The sequence below is a fragment of the Mesoplodon densirostris genome, chromosome 7 (genome assembly GCF_025265405.1).
Source record: "Mesoplodon densirostris isolate mMesDen1 chromosome 7, mMesDen1 primary haplotype, whole genome shotgun sequence".
NCBI lineage: Eukaryota > Metazoa > Chordata > Mammalia > Artiodactyla > Ziphiidae > Mesoplodon > Mesoplodon densirostris.
This window is the reverse complement of record NC_082667.1, coordinates 88,047,216-88,065,426: the sequence shown is the minus strand read 5'-3', so window position 1 is coordinate 88,065,426 and position 18,211 is coordinate 88,047,216. Positions and strand designations below refer to the sequence as shown.

The window sequence follows — 18,211 nt, the reverse complement described above, 5'->3', positions numbered from 1 at the left end:
GCTTTTAAACTTTCTCTAAGAGTTGCATATATCCTATATAGAAAATACAGAGTAACAAGAGAACAATTACCTATCATTTTAATACCCAGATATAATCACTGTTCATTTTGGTGTATATACTTTCAGTCTTTTTTTTTCTACAAATAGATATGTACACTTAGGGATTACAAAAATAGAATTGTAGTATACTTGCTATTTCACATTCCTGCTTTTTTCACTTAATGATGTATCATGTAGTATTGCGTCATATTGATGTCCCATAGTTTAATCAATTCTTTGCAATTCTATTTAGACAGTTTGCTTTTCCCTGTCAGAAACAATGTGATTACGTTGTATATACATCTCTGTGTCCATCGGGATTACTTCTGTAGAATAAGGTACTATAAGTGGAATGACTAAGTGTGACCTATTTTTAAGACATTTGATACACATGGCCAAATGACCACCCAGAAAGGCTATGCCAATTTGTAGTCCACCCCAACAGTAGATGTGAAGCCTGCCTCTCACAAACACTGGCCTGTAGCACTTGTAAAAAAATGTAAAACTACAAAAATGAGTACCTCTCCATTTTCTACTATGCAAGTGGGATTACTCCAAATTTTATAACTTTTTTCAATTAATTTAGTATGAGCATTTTAGCAAGTCAGTAAATTTGCATCTCCTACATCACTTTTTGTGATTGTTCAGTATTCCATTATATGAATATGCCACAGTGCACATAGCTTATCCATTCTTGTATATAAGCTTTGTCCAGTTTTTCAGTTACAAATAGTACTCTGATATATATCCTTACCTGTATCTCTGACTATTTCTTTTGGTTAAATTCTTAGAAAGAGAGTTGTTGGATCCAAAGGGTATAGACATTATTTAAAGGCTTTTCTTACAGAATCTTGGCTTCATCTGATAGGAGAATAACCACATTGTGTTTTATTTTTTATTCATTTGATTGACTGGTGAGGTTTACTGGCTGTTTGTATTAATTTGGCTATTTGGTTAATTATACCCTGTGTCCGTTCTTCTGTAGTGAGAGTTTGTAAGGGTTGTATCATATCCTGTCAGATCCGTATGTCTGACTTGCTATTTCTGTGTGTCATGGGGGTGTTGAAAGACTCCAGTTATTTTAATGTGATGGTCCACACAACACTTAAACAAGACTCATGATAGTTTCCTTTCATGTAATATTTTTTAATCCCTGTGCTTTAGTGATGATCCCTTTGGTTTAAATGAGTAGGTTGTTCAGCCCCAGAACTACTAGAATTCATGATCAGTTTTTCTGGTTTTTGTCTGACGTTTTACTGCGAGCGTTCTTGACCATCATATTTCCATGATAGGTTTTTAGTATGTATTCTCTATTCACACATTGTTGAAAGTTTATTATTTGTAACTTCTTAGACTTGTCTTTTTTTCCTCTAAAACTAACAGTTATTACATTTCTTCTATTTTGTTTTCCCCTTTGAAGTAGTTTCAAGTGTGATTTGGAGCTGAAGATCATGATCAAAAGAATGCAGTGCATTTCTGAGCTCCACCAGGTTTTGCTTGTGAGGTTTACATGCCCCTGCCGCCCTTGCTAATTATGAACTGAGATTCATTTTGTGATGCTTTTTGCTCATAGGTTCTATACAGTTATTCTTCAGTTCTGTAATTGTAAAATATGTTGTCTGATTTATTGGTACTAAAGCCAGGGTTATCATTGCACATCCAAGAAGAGGTCTTTAAATTGGCTTATGCATTATGTGTGTGCGTATATGTCTCTGTTTTTTTCCATACCCAAAATTACAAACCTGCCATGACTTGTCTTGTGCAGGACTCTTCCACACGTTAGAAAATGAGAGTTGTCTATATGTTAAGTCTGTAGAGTTAGCAAGTGACCTTTTGTCTTTCATCGAAAGCACTTGACCTGCAGCAGTGCGGCCTCACCAGTGAAGGAGCAAAGGCTTTCCTAAAGGCCCTTGAAACCAACAGAACTCTGCTCGTTCTGGATATAAGAAAAAACCTGCTTGTTGGTATGTGGTCACTTTGTTTAAATTGATGAACACATAGCAAAACAAAAAGAATTTGTTCAGGTATTGACAGTTTTTTAAAACTTAATGTGTTTAACTTTCCTCGTCATATCCAGTTGGCCCTTGAACAACGTGGGGTTAGGGGTGTCGACCCCTACGCAGTTGAAGATCTGGGTATAAGTTTATAGTCAGTGGTTCCACATCTGTGGATTCAACCAACCTTGGATCATGTAGGACGATAGTACATATGTACTGAAAACTATGCGTGTGTCAGTGGACCCGCGAGGTTCAAACCCATGTTGTTCAAGCTTCAACTGTACTTTTCTAGTGTTGCACTTCCCTTATGTTTTTAGCAGCTACTGTACTAATTAAAGTGAATTATACTTGTAAATTTTTCTTATCTCTGCTCTGAATAGAGGTGAACCTAGATACTAAGCCTGCTTCCACCAAGAGCATTATTTCTTTCCTGTGCAACCTCTGAATTCTTGCCAGGAGTACTTTATTCGTGAGATTCACAAGTAATTTTGTAATCATCTTCTGTGTGCCAGATACGGGTTTAGGGACTAGGGATAAAGCAGTGAACCAGACAGACAAAAGTCTTGCCCTCATGGAGCTTACATTCTAGTGAAGGAGATCAAATAGAAATCAGTAAACAGATAAGTCATATAATTTTAGAGAGTAGGAAGTGCAAAACTATCTTAATGTAAGGAGAGAGAGGGAGAGCAAGTAGGACTCCATTGGATAGGTTTGTTAGGGGACAGCTTCACTGGAGAAGTGGCATTTGAACGGAGACCTGAATGAAGAGAGGAGCAAGCCATGGAAGATGTGGAGTAAGCACATTCCAGGACAAGGAGGCAATGAGTATGTAGGCATGTAGGTGGGTGGAGTATTTAAGGAAAAGCAAGGAGGCCAATCTGGGCAGAGTACCGGGTGAAGAAGAGTGTGGTAGGACATGAGGTCAAGGAGCTAGCCAGGGGTCTGCTCTTGTAAAGTCTTGAAGGCCAGAGTAAAGATGTGGATTATTCTAAATGAGTAGAGGGGTTTGAACTGGAAAAAGGCATGATCCAAATCGTATCTGAATAAGGTGACCTGGTATAGAGAAGGGCCTTGGGAGGATAAAGAAGAGGAACAGGGGGCTTCCCTGGTGGCGCAGCGGTTGAGAATCCGCCTGCCGATGCAGGGGACGCGGGCTCCTGCCCCGGTCCGGGAAGATCCCACATGCCGCCGAGCAACTGGGCCCGTGAGCCATGGCCGCTGAGCCTGCGCGTCCGGAGCCTGTGCTCCGCAACGGGAGAGGCCACAACAGTGAGAGGCCCGTGTACCGCAAAAAAAAAAAAAAAAAGAAGAGGAACAGGGAGACCAATTAGGAGACTATCACAGTGCTCCAAATAAGAGATGTTTATGGCCAGGTTAGGTTGGAAGTTTGCAGCAAGTGAAAAGTGGTTGAATTCAGGTTGTGTTTTGAGGGTGTAGCTATCAAGACCTGCAGATAGATGTGAGGTATGAAGGAAATAGTAACAAGGAGACAAGTCGTTGATGATTATGTGTGCAACTGGGTAGTATCACTTAGAAGAAGGGGGCTGATGGGAGGAGCAGCTTTTGAGGGAATATCAGGACTTGGTTTGTTATCTTGGATGCCCTGGTTTGTTATCTTAGATGCTCTTTAGGTATCTAAGCGTCTGGACGGTGCTCAGACTGTACTTTGTATCCAAAGGTGTCCAAAGCCACTTTAGATGCAAAATGTTTCAAGTTGACCTTTGCTGCTGCCAAAATAGTAGCCACTGTGGGCAGTCTGCAAGATGGCATCTTAGGTTTCTGAGGAAGAAATTAGAATACACAAAGGGGGAAATAAGTGTATAATTATATAATGTAGATTTCATATTTAAATGTATGGGAAAAGCAATAATTAGTTGGCTTTTGGTTTTAAATGGAAATAGCCACTCATTGGAAAATAATTACTCTAATTTCAATTCATTTTACTTTAGATCATTCTGTGATGAAAACAGTTACCAAAAAAGTTCTCCAGATGGAAGGAGTGCCAAGTCAGAGGTATATAACATGTTTCAGTTGTCTCGGAAGAATTTCTCTTTAATGGCTTGGTTTTCTTTCTTTCTTAAAAGAAAGTTATCAAGGTACTTTCTGCCATCTTAAAACTAAGATTTGAGTCAAATCAAATGGCTTTTCTGTTTTTGAAAATGTTGTGTGATGCTTTAATTTAGGTTCCCAGATATGCAGCTTGAAAACCTTTTAACTTTTTATTTTCTGTAACATATTATCGTTAGTCACAAATAGTCTTTTTTTTGGTGATAAGAATGAATGGCAGGAGCAGCATTTGTGAAACCAAATCTAATATGAAACTGACTCTTTCTTGTGAGTAAATTTGAATTTTGAAACAGCAAAACAATAAGGTTTAATAAAAAGCAAAATAAATTTTTTATGTTTATGATCTGCCAATTTCCCAGAACGAGTTTTGTGGTGACTTTAGTTATATACCAGATACATTAAAATCACCAGTGGACAACACATGTTTTATTCAGGTGCCCTCTGAAAGTTTTAAAAATTTGTTGACTTCATATCACTGAACGGTCCACTTTAAAATGGTTAAAATTATAAATTTTCTGTTTTGTGTAGTTTACCACAATTTTTAAAAAGTGTGTTGTTTGAAGATTTTGGGGTTTTATAAAGGTATTAGCATAAAAATGAAAAATTTAACAGACCACCTCTAATCCCATTATCCTATCAAGCAATATTTACATTTTAATTTTCTCTTCCTGCTGTCTATAAACATAATTCCACATAGCTTCAATATAATTTGCCATTCTTATCTTTTCATACTAAATTTAAATTCTGTGATTCATAGTTATACTTTTTAACATTGCATTCACAAGGTTTCATTGAGTAGGTCAATTTTTTAAATTGGTGAAAAATTGGAAATAACCTCAAATAAACTATTGTAAACATCTTCATAAATACAGCTTTTTTTTTTTCTACTTAAAGTTGTATGTTTTTGATTCTCTATTAATCAACTTGCTTGGACAATAGTGTATTAAATAAGTTGTTAAGAGTGTTTATGAAGTCAAAAAAAAGCTTATGATCATCTGCCAATTGTTATTTCAAGAGAGTGATATTTTAATAATCAAATAGTACATTCAAAGAAGTTAAGATTTGTGATATCACACTAATTAGATATTATTATTTAAAATTTATATCATATGTAAAGCATTCTTAAAATAGCTACCTTGACTTTTGCTATGATATTAGAAATGGAAAGATATATAAATAAAACATGTATATGTAAAACATATTAGGAATTCTGTAAAATTAGTACAGAATAATAGGGCATCATGGAATGAGAACAGTTAAACATTTTTTTTTAGTTAGCATGATTAAACAAAGTGGAAATGTAACTGAAGTATACAAGCTCATTGAGCTCTTTTAAGAGTAATTTTATTTCTTGGGCTTTTTTTTGTATTTGCCTCAGTTATTTGGAGACATAGAGGTAAGCCAAATCAGTATCTGTGTATATACCTAGATCCAGGTGAGTATAGGGGTGAAATAATGGTGTGAATTGTGTCACATTTATATTGTACTTATGTATGCCTAATAAAAGATGGGAATTTTATTAGAAATTTTTTAATCTCCTAACAAGAAAAGTGTAATTTAAAAAATTTTTAATACATACACACACACACATATATATATATATGTGTGTGTGTGTGTGTGTGTGTTTGGTACACGGGCCTCTCACTGTTGTGGCCTCTCCCGTTGCGGAGCACAGGCTCCGGACGCGCAGGCTCAGCGGCCATGGCTCACGGGCCCAGTCGCTCCGCGGCATGTGGGATCTTCCCGGACCGGGGCACGAACCCGTGTCCCCTGCATCGGCAGGTCGACTCTCAACCACTGCGCCACCATGGAAGCCCTCCTATATATTTTTAAGAGGCATGTAAATGACACAGGATCGTGTGGTGATTATCAATAAGCTACACTCTATGAAATATTTGTCCTATATTACCGCATACACTCCATTTTACCCTGCATCCTAATGCTGCTAAAATATAGTAGAAAGCAGCAGCATAGCACAGGGAGATCAACTTGGTGCTTTGCGATGACCTAGAGGGGTGCGATAGGGAGAGTGGGAGGGAGGCTCAAGAGGGTGGGATATGGGGACATGTGCATGCATATGGCTGATTCGCTTTGTTGTGTAACAGAAACTAACACAGAATTGTGAAGCAATTATACTCCAATCAAGATCTATTAAAATAAATAAATAACATAAAATACAGTAGCTTTGAAGGATAAATATAACCATTTTAACCTATGATGTTTGTTTTCAATAAATTCAAATAAATATTTAAATGTGAATTTTAATATATGGCTTGTTCTAAGTAAAATATTAACACGTAGGTCTAGTTTTTGCAACCAAATGTTTCATATAAAGATACTTGCCTCTTTACTACTGAAATATAGGGTAAGTCTCCACATTTCACTCTTTCATCCAGTGGGTTTCATATGTTTTTTTGTGTGTTTTCTATATGAAATCAAAGGAGCAGTGAAGGTTGACAGGCTTATAGGAAGGTAAAATTGACTCACCTACCCCCCAGCAACTTGCAGCCTTATAACTTGTATTGTTTTTACATAGAAAAATTCATCTTAAATTTAACTTTTGGTCTACTTCTGAAGATTCTGTTTGGCAGAAGTCATGGGTGTATCTGTGTTTCTGTGTCCTTGAGATTCAGAAATGCCAAAGGTGTTCTAAGATTCAGGAAACTTGAGTGTTTCTGCATGATACATGAAATGTATCATACTTTGGGATTTTTTTTAAACTTTATTTTTGCATTTCTGCACATCTCAATACTTTTGTTTTAGTTAAAATAACTTGTTACTGTAGAGGACTTATATTTTTTAAAAATGCTGGCTTATGTAAAACCTTTGTACAAAACGATCCTCTTTTTAATGGGCTTGGCATCATTGTCAAGTGCCTTTTTGATTCCTTTCGACGTGTGCACGTGTGACAGTTGCTCTGTAGACCTTTGGTGCATCTTGATTCCTTCTTTTCATGCTTTGTCCAACGTAGTCTTGGCCGCAAAGAAGCCTGTAAGTAATGGAAGGAAACACTCTGCTGGTCAAGAATGTTACCCTCCTGAAGCGCTACCACCTGGAGTGTCTGGTTTCCGGCCATTGTGTCCTGCAGAAAGTGCAAAAAGCAACAGGTAACCTGTTTGCGTTCCCTGTCTTTTTCAGTCATTTAGAGTTCTTTATTTTGGAACTTGTATTATGTGGGTGGTCTCTGGTGCTTTGTGTAGAGGACAAAAGGTAACTCACACATGGCTGCTGCCTAATGAGCCCTCTAAGGAAGAAAAATTAAAAGTAATTGGGAGTTTCAAGTTGTTTCTCAAGTGTCACAACAGAGGTAACTCCGTGGGAGTCTTGAGGAGACTAAAATGATCACCAATTGTGCATGTGAGGAAAGTTTCATTAAAGGCAGGTGTAGTTGAGCGAAGCCCTACAGCACAGAAGTAGGAATTTGGAGACGTACGAATGGGAAAAAAGACATTTTAGGCATGGGAAATAGTTTAATGCAGAATGGATGAAAAATGTGCATTAGACCTATTCTAAATCAACTGGCTTATTAACTCAGTAAATCCGATTTAGTGAGTCAAACTAGCATTACCTGATTTCTTATCCAGGGGATAGCTGTTCATAGTAATTTTTGTCACAGAACAGTAAATAAAATGGTTGAATTATAGCTTTAGGCTTGCTAAGTGAAATAGATGGCTCTAGATGATCTTCAGGTGACTTACTTGGTAGTAATCAGGAAATTGGGGATTAACAATTGCTTAAGAAAACAAAGAGAATTGATTTTAAATAGTACTTGAAGTAGTTACTGTGTCAAATGTCTGTTCAGTTGCTCATGTTAAATGGATGTTTCTAATCCCCACTGGACAACCGACTACTTTTTTGCAAATGGTAATGTGAATTGCTGTTGCATAAACTATAGTGTTGAATCCCCAGTGTTTGCACTTGAGTTTCACAGCTCTGTGGTTTCCTGTCTTCTTGCTGAGACACTTAATCGCAGGTCCATCCTCGTCACACAGGGTGGTAAATTAGAGAACGCTTAATATCACCATTTAAAGAAGAGAGACTGAAATCTCAACCATCCTGAACATAGGAGCTGAAGGGGCCTCTCAGCAGTTCAGAGAGTTATTAGCAAGCCAGTAGGCTGAATTCTGTTGTGTTTTCTCCGTAGCAGAGCCCTCCAGGTCCTTGTTTTGAGCTTATTTATTTTTATACACAATTCTGTATGGATACTGTTCATACTACTAAATAGTTGTATTAACTGGGTTTAACTGGTGATGTATTTACATGAAGATCTAACTTCGTTTTGTTGATATCTTTTTAGGGGCTTTCCATTCATCAAAGCTCGTGATGTATGTAATCAGTTGGTGGTGTGTAGCTATCATATTTATGATATATACGGCTTGAATTGGGAAAGGTGGATGGTCATTCTTCTTGCTTTTTAAACTGACAGAGCCTTACAAGAAGCATTTCCCTCTCTGAAATAAATCCATGTAAAACATGTTTGGTCGCTCTCCCAATGCAACTGTGTAGTTGTGTGGATTTGGCGCATAAATGGCAGCCTTGTGGTTATGTCTGTAAACAAGGAATCCTGTTTTCCAGTCCGCAAATCAGCTGTTACCCAGTGAGACGAACTTGACTGCCACTTCTGACCCCTCACATGGAGCTGTCATACTCAAGAATGTTCACATGTTTTCAAGAAACGTTGTTTGCGGGCTATATGTACAAATTCCTGATCTGAAAGCCAATATAAAGCAACATCTCCCAAACCTCTGCTCTCTCACCAAGGCCACACACATTCCCTCGCTTATGGCCTTATGGCAAGCTAATACTGTCAGTATCAGATTCTCCTTCCCAGTGGTCTTGGGAGACTGCATAGTTGCTCTGTGAAAGGCACCACTGCTGAGGTTGAGAGAAGCGCATCTTGGGTGTCAGTCCTGGCCTTGCATTCCCAGAGAGAAGGGACCTCGTTCTCCTGTTAGGGTTTTCCTATGCTGCAGGGTTTGCTGCTTGTTGTCAAAATGATGTCCTAGTGACTTGTCTTCTGCGTGGTTATATAATCCCAGCACAGTTCTTTATGATCTGTAGACTTTTATGGGGTTGTGGCCAGGTCAGTTTTTAAATGTTTGGAAATGTCCTATTGAACAACATTGCAGTGGCAGTGAAGCTTGCTGGGAGAATTGTTGCCCTAGTTTTGGCTTAAGGGTGGTGAGAAGATGAAATTTTTGATGCGTCAGTTTTAGCTGTGTATGTGTATGTGATTTATTTTTTTAAATTCTAATGTCTATTATTCACAGTTTAGATATGTTGACTTCCTGATTATTCATCAGTCCCTTTACTGATGTATTTTCCTCTGAAAAACTACATTTTCTTCCAGACTGTTTTTGTCTGATGGTGAAGAATAAATTTTTCATTTGCAGTATAAAGTTGATCTGAGAAGAAATGTTTACCTTGGATCTTAACTTGGCTTCTGTGAAAGAAACTTAATAAAATAATATGGGCAATTCCCATTACTAATCCTAACTACGTACAACAGAGGTCTGTACAGTAACATAGCAAAAATAAATTACTGTACTTTTACTTAGTCATTGTCTATTTTACACTAAAGAGCAGTGAGAGACATTTATAAATAATGATACCTCAGATCACTTTTGTTAAATGTCCTCTAATATTTGGATATTTGGTATCTGGCTTGTGTTGTCTTTTATACAATCTTGTCTTCTTTCTTTGCACTTTAGTTTAACAACTCTGTGGTTTCCTATCTTCTTCTTGGGACACTCAGGTCCATCAGAATTTCCTGTGACTGTGACAGTAGAGAGTCCTTCCTCCTCAGAAATCGAAGAGGTCGATGATTCCTCAGAACATGTTCAGGAAGAGCCAGAGAAAATCCGTTTGAAACAAGAAGCATTGCAGGTACAAAGTTATCACTTTAAAGCTATAGAGAAGATTATTTTTCAAATGGAAGGCTGATCGCAACACAGCACAGCTTGTGTGAGGGTTCTGTTTTCTCCTCCCATCTGCATTGTATCCCCTTGAATGATTCCTTAAGCTTAGACCAAGGTGAATGGTGGACATTTGAACTCTAAGAAACTAAAATCAAAACATGTCGTTAGTAATATATTTTCCTTTCCTTAGAACCTTAGTATGTTAGATTTAGGGAGAAGCTTAGTGATCATAAGATAAGGAAATTGAGTTCTGAATGAATACAGTCAGCTGATTCAGTACTCTTGTTTTACAGATGAGAAAATGGACAGTTCTAGTTGAACTCTCTTTTTATAAGAGGAAAATATGGCTTCATTTTAAATAAACGTAAAGTTGAAAAAAGTTTTGATGTTGATATTCTCCTTTCCTAAAATCAAAAATATCAAGAAGCTACATTCTATTACCAAATAAACCTGACCTCTAATGTCATTCCATACTTTTGTTTGTATGTACAGAAAAGAAAAATTGATTTTCATAAGAAATTTTTGTACCTCAAAATTAATATATTTATTTTATTTCAACTTTAATGCAGAGCTGAACATTTCTAGTAAATAAAGCAACACCATTTGGGGGGGACCTTGTCTTTGTGCTACAAAGTCCATGTTTAATTTTTTAAAATTATTTAATATGACTTTCTCTTCATATGAAACATGACACTTGACAGGTTTCAGAACTAATTATCCCATTATTGTAGGACTACGGGAATTACTCTTTGATTTTCAAAAGAGTTAGATTTTTATTTTTTAATTAAAATTAATGATAATATAGAGAAATTTTAAGAAAAGAACTTAGAAAATTATGAAATGTTAGAGTAGGAGAAATCTATAGTTCATGTAGAGTTACTCCCTTTCGTTTTATAAATGAGCACCTACAATTTGTAGAACGTAAGTGGTTTATTAGTAAATGGCAGAGTATGACAAGACCCTAGAGCATCTAACCCACATTCCTTGTTATTTTAGATGTGGTGTATTCATTTCCTTCACGAATAGACGACGAGATTGTATTTGTAAAAGCAGTAATAGACAGTGGGGAAGTCCAAGAAGTTTAAACACTGGGACCACAGAATAGCAGATTCAGAATGAATTTTTTTTCTTTTTTTTTTAGTGTGTAAATTAATGTAACTTGAGATGGTGCATGTTAAGCATTAGCACAGTGCCTGTCTCTTGTTAGTAATACCTCCTTTTATTATTAATTCTCTTTATATTCCCAGTTTCAGCTAGGTGCCTAACATATAATAGTTGTTCAGCAAATATTTACTGGATTGAACTAGCTCTGAAATTTAAGCATTGGGTCAACAGCAAAGTAGTCACCCCATCAATATTTCTCCCACAGAAAGGGAGAATAGATGGAAGCCAGCCATCATACTTTCTTTTCTTATTCTAAACTTCCCATCCAGGCCCAGCAATAAAATAATCTTCCTGAATCCCAACAAGTTCGAGAATTTTTCAAATCACACTATTTGAAAATAGTTGGGTTTCCCTAATCTAATATGTCCCAGGGCCCCAAGGTCACCAAGCTTATATTAATGAAGTCTAGTTAAGATAAATGATTACACTTAGTAAACCAACTGCTTATGAGCTCATTGGGCTTTTTAAAATTTACTATCTGCACTTCATAGAGACAAAAGTATTTTGCTTTTGTAGGACACTCAACAGTCAAAGTAGTCTTTTAAAAAGCATAAATCAGATGCTATTATTGCACTGCTTCTAACCTCTAAAGGCTATCTATTGTAAAGAGATTAAATTTTCAACTACTTAGCCAGGCTCACAGGGACCATGGGCTCTGGTCACTTACTACATCTTTCCCTGACCTTCATGGGGTTCGAGGCACAGTTGTCTTTTTCAGTCCCTCAGATGCAACAAGCTCTACTTCTTGCTCTCCCAGCTTTAGATTGGCTAATCCTTCTACCCAGACCAATTCCCCTCTGATCATTAAGGTCTCGGTTCAAACGCCACCACTACTATCTTGACCAAAGAGACCTGCCTCCTCAGTGCCTCTCCGTCCCATTTTCCAGTCGTATTTCTGTCGCTGTACAAAATTTATTTACATGTTTACTCTGTCTTCCTCCACCACTGGACATTTGCTTAAGAGCAAGGACTTTGTAATTTTTTGCTCACCACTGAATCTTCCAAGGCTTGCAGCAAACACTGGCACATAGAAGGTGTGTAGGAAATGTGTATCTAATAAATGAATAAATATGTGAATGAAAAAAAACTGAAACACTAACACGAGAATATTCTCCTTTCAAAAGAATAATGAAAAATAATTTCATTCGATAAGAGTCATTCTTAGTTACTGATACATGACTTAGTAGTTCCCAATCAATTTAAAATGTTCCATTATTTTCTGATACTTCACAAGTCATTAATTAAATGTTGCTCACATTTCAGGCCAATCTGTGAGACATTATGAACTTGTCTACTCTAAAGTTCCAGCATTAACTCAGGCGGGGCTTCACCAAGTACTGATCCTGTGACCTTGGCCTCTCATTGCCTCAGTTTTCTCATTTGTAACATGGGTATAATAATAGGCTTATTTCATAGGCCTATGAGGAAAACTTCATATATATATATGTGTGTGTGTGTGTTTCTATATATATGTATTTAAACAGTGTCTTAGAATAGTGTCTGGCACATGATAAGCATTACAGAGTATTGACTGCTGCTACTAGTACTGTTATTATGAGAACTAACTGTTGAGAATAATCCTTCATATACTGGTTTATTCCACTGAAGATAAAGAAAACTAATAGAATGTTAGAAATCAGATTAAACACAGAAAGCCAATAAAATATACCAAGACAGAAGATGAGAGTGTAAAAGCATAGAAGAAAAAAATGGTTTTTGTTTTTCTTATTCTTTTTCTTTTTTAAAGAAGGAAAGAGCCTAGAAATAGGACAAAAACTATTCATTGGCTATACTGACATGGGGATCGCTGGTGACCTTCATAAGTAAAATTTCAGGACAGTGGGCAGTGAGATTACGGTGAGAGAAGTCAGATGGATGTAAATTATAGAGTAAATGGGACGTGAGGAAATGGAAACAATATATGAAGATAACAATTTTGAAAAGTTCAGACATGAATTGGCTAAAGAAGATATGCAGGGATTAGGGGAGGAGGGAGGCTTTCATGTTACACGTATAGTTTTTAACATTTTAAGTTGGAGTTACTAGTCTAGAATGAGGTTGAACTTTGGCAAGAATCATTCATAAGGAGTAGATGGGCTGTAGAAAATGCAGGGCTGTGAAGTACTTGAGAAGATGAGGGAAAATGAAATGCTGTCTGTAGTGCACATGGCCTTTTAACTTTCACTCCTGTAGTAAAAGGGAATACAGAGATCAACGCAAATGCTAATGAATTAATGGATTTGGCAGTGGACTATTTACTGACCTCTGTGTTCTTAATGAGCTATGAAGCACCTCACCAGCTCAGAGTGAAGGAAGTAGAGAGGATGGAGGTTAAGTAAAGCTTCTAAGAAAATAGTCCTTAAGGAGAATTAGAAAGAGCTTACTGTAAGTCAGAGCAATATTTCCAGTCTTGAAAATCCATTTGAAGCTGGTGATTATTAATTTATTGGAATACCAATTTGCCCTGCCACATGATTTTTCTCCAGCTACCTGGATGTAAGTTACACAGAGGCAGAAGAGAGTGAGAGATAACAATGGAGGGAAAATACAATTAGTATTTTTTTTTGACCTTTTTCCACTTCCCCGCTCCAACTCTGGGGAGCCTTCACGGACATGGCTGCCCTCCCAGCCTCCAGCAGCACTCTGTTATCAAAGAATTCAAAGAAATGGAACATAGGTTTCCAACTTATTAATTTAGCAAAATCAAAAATTATATATAATGTGTTCCGTTGGCAAAGATTTTTGCAATATAATTTGGTTCCATCTTTTGACAAGTAATTTGGCAATGTCTAGCAAGATAAAAATGTTAATAGCTTTTTACACATTAATTCTAATTCTGGAAGCTTATGCCAATAAATAATTTATAATCCAGAAAATTATTATATAAAGATGCTCATTGTCATGTCATTTGTAATAACAAAAAATTGGAAACACCTTTAATTGTTAACAATAGGAAAACAGTTTAGGGAATATCCACTTAGTAGAAAGTTACACTTTACAGTTACTATATTATAATTACAAGATGATGGAGCAAAATAGAATAATGCTTAATAAAGAAAGAATGAAGAAAGTTGACCTACAGTTGTGTCTTCCTTATGACAGTAATTATGTAAACATATAAATATTTATTAAAACTTAAAACCAAAATAAAGTTTTAAAAGCTCTGTACCAGTAATGGGGATTTTATGATTGTTTCAAAATATTTTTTAACATAACTCTTATAATTTTGTTTTTTCTACTCCTTTTCTTAAGAATTTCTGATTATTACCTCATTTTTCATTCCATAGTTTCAAATAAAGTCAGCAATTTTATCATCAGAGAAGATTAGACTTATTTGACAGTTCATAATTCCAAGTTATTTGGTATAAAAAGACCATATACACTTGTAGGTGCTTTCAAAATAATATTTCGAGAATTTTTTTTTTTTGCTTAGTCTTTCCTAGTATGGAGATTCAGCAAACTACCTAAAATTGCTAGCCATTCTTTTTTCATTTTTCTCATTTTATTCATTTATCTTGCCCTTCACAGAAATGATAACAAATGAGTCTGCAGTTGCATCTGCCAATTTCTTAAATCCTCTATTATCCACATTATGAAATCATACTTATATGAATGCTTCCAGTATTTTCAGAGCTCTTTAGTTATTATACTTTAGCATTCTGTATGAAGTATCTTATGTAAGTGTAAAATTTAGACTCAACTTCTGGAAGCTTTTGATTTCTTAGTTCAAAAGTGAGAGATCCTTAGTTCAGCCATATGATTAACAATTACTTGTATAGTAAGAAGCTCCTAAATTATTGTTTTATGGATACCTGGCAGTTTTCTTGCCATTTCTCAGAGGTTCTCTATTAAACACATTCTCTCTCTTTCTTTCTCTCTCTCTCTCTCTCTCTCTCTCTCTCTCTCTATCTCTCTCTCACACACACATATTGTGATTAAAAGCACAGACTTTGGCATTATGAAGTCTAAGGTTCAATTTCCAGTTCTGTAGTTTCTGGGCCACTTCACTTTAGGCAAGTAACCTAATGTCTCTGAACCTTGTTATTTTCATCTGTAAAATGGAGATTACAATTATATCATCAGAACATCCGTAATGATTTTAGAGTTTCAGAGTCAGGTACAAGCAGGCACTCAGTAAATGGCTAGTGCTTTTATTACTTTATTATTATTTAGGTCTTGGTTTTCCTTGAGTCTGTGAGCCCCCATAATGAAATGTAATTTCCAGTAGATTGAGTAATACCTATTTTCACCAAAAATTTTAACTGAGTTCATTACTTTCTGTGCAACCCAGATTAGTTTTCTGCCTTTTTTTCTGTGCCGTCTGTAGGTGTTCAATAGATTTATTTAATAAATGTATGAATGCATGAACACGTAGATGAATTTTTAAATGCTTCTTTTTGAGAAGGTAGAACAAATGTGACACAGTAGAACAGATAAGAAAATAGTCCATGGAAAAAATGGCAAAGTCACATATGTGCCCAGGGCCAGCCTAAGGAGAATTGCTTTTTTTTTTTTTTTTAAGGAAAAATGTGTTGAATAGCTTATTTTAATTATTTTTAAAAGTTAAGTACAGGGACTTCCCTGGCGGTCCAGTGGTTAAGACTTCACCTTCCAATGCAGGGGGTGTGGGTTCAATCCCTAGTCGGGGAGCTATGGTCCCACATGCCTCACAGCCAAGAAACCAAAACATAAAACAGAAGCAGTATTGTAACAAATTCAATAAAGACTTTAAAAAGTGGTCCACATCCAAAAAAAAAAAAAGTTAAGTACAAAAATTTGCTGATGATTTACATATTTAGCACCAATAAAATAATGTGAGATTAGCTGTCCTAAAACAGAATGTTGAGCTACATTCACATTAAGTGACATTATATAGTCTAAATTTATGGAAAACTTCCTAAATGGCTGGTAAAAAGTAAGATGGTGAGTGACCTTTGAGCAGAAAAAGACAGAAAGAGAAATGGCCTTTTCTACATTCTATTGTGCCTCTAAGTAAAATGCTTGGTAATCTAGCTACAAAGCAATATGTCATTTGGCTTTAGGCACCTACTGTGATTTACCTTGTGAGGATCAGATTTTGCCATGGAGAGGATTTGTAAAAGTATCACACATTCCAGTACCATTGACAACCACAGCTACCAAAAACTCTAATTTAACTTGATGAACCTAATGTCAGATGATAGTCTCATTTCTTGTGGGTGTTTTCAGAAAAGGTGGGTAGGAAATGTATAAAAGTGAATACTTTATTGACTGAAATAACAATTCATCATTTTGAAAACATAAAATACATTAAAGTTGTTATAGCATCATGCATTAATATTTCACTGTACTTTAGACATCGCCTACAATCAATGTTTTCTGCCCTTTGAAACAGAATCTTGCTTGTGGTATGCATTAATCATATAAAAGATTAAACACTGAAAAGAAATTCAGCCTTTAAGGACAATTTGCTTTGATTTATTCAGTGGGTTCTTCCAAAAAGTTAATACAAGAATTATTGCTTGTTGAATTGGAGTTACAAATTCTTTCAGAGTTACTTAGTATTTTCTGTAATATCAGTATCAAGGAAGGTAAAGCAAATTTACATATTCATTAGGAAATACAGGCACATAATCATAAAACAAGAAAACACAGCGTTTTTATAGACTTTATTTTTTAGAAGTGTTTTAATTTTACAGAAAAATTGAGAAGATAGTATAAAGTGTTTCCATATACACTATACCCATTTCCCTCTATGATGATCCACTTATATTAGTATGTTACATTGTTACAATCAATTAACAAATATTGATACATTATCATTTACTATAGTCCATACATTAGTCCAGTTCCTTAGTTTTTACCTAATGTCCTTTTTCTATTCCAGGATTTCATCCAAAACATCACATTACATTTAGTTGCCATGTTTCCTTAGGCTCCTCTTGGGTTTGATAGCTTCTCAGATTTTCCTTGGATGACCTTGACAATTTTGAGTAGTTAGGGTTTTGTAGGATGCCCACTACTAGAATTTGTTCGATGCATTTTTCATGATAATATTGGGATTATGTGTTTTGGGGAGGAAGACCACAGAGTAGAAGGGTTATTTTGTCAGATTACATCAAGTGTACAAAGTATGAATATGCATTCTGAATGCTGAGGTCGACTTTGATCACCAGACTGAGGTAGTGTTTTTCAGGTTTCTCCATCGTAAGATTACTGTTTTCCCTTTTTCATACTGTACTTTTTTGGAAGGAAGTCAATATGCTCAGCCCACAACTAAGGAATAGGGAGTTATGCTTAAGATGGAGTACTACATAAACTATTTGGAATTCCTTTGCACTGGAGATTTATCTATTCTCCTGCATTTATGTATCCAATTATTTATTTATATCAGAAGAACTCATGGATTTTTATTTTATACTTTGGGTTATAATCTAATTCTACTTTAGTTACTTTGTTCCTCAAATTGCTCTAGTCCTGACCCTTGTGAACTCTTTTCAGTTGGCTCTTGTGCCACTCTGAGGTATCCCCATCCTGTATTTTTTTTTGGAACTTCCTTACTTTCTGACACTATAAGATGGTCTTGTATATAAATCTTGTATATTTACTGCCCTAGTCCTAGAATCAGCTATTTCTTCAAAGATAACTAGGTCTTTTTAGTGGAGAATGGTATTAGACAGCAGGATCTGGGTGTGGGGTGTGCTAATTGCTGCTCGGATGTCATTGCTTCTAGATCTTCTCAGCTGACAGAGCAAAGAGATAATATGTGTCTACATTACCCATGTATACGCACATACCTATAAGTATCTCTCTACATAGCCATGTGTATTAAGGTAACATGAAGCAATATTAAGCTAAACATGAATGTATATTGATGTTTCCAACTTTAATCTGTTACCACATAGATCATCTTAGCCTCATCTCTTGCTTATCTTTAAATTTCAACTCCAGCAAAACACTTGGCTTTTAGAGGTATGAAAATCAAATTGTAGCAACTTTGGGAAGCCACATCATCTAGTAGAATAATTCTTAAAGGGCAAGGTGTAT

General features: G+C 35.9%; 1 long non-coding RNA gene across 1 annotated transcript; it reads left to right on the top strand.

The window, feature by feature from the left end:
- Positions 1-3,969: 3,969 nt before the first annotated feature.
- Positions 3,970-9,913, top strand: LOC132493286 (uncharacterized). Its single transcript, XR_009532971.1, has 3 exons — positions 3,970-4,049; positions 7,075-7,210; positions 9,859-9,913. It is a non-coding gene; the product is annotated as an uncharacterized LOC132493286 (long non-coding RNA).
- Positions 9,914-18,211: the final 8,298 nt, after the last annotated feature.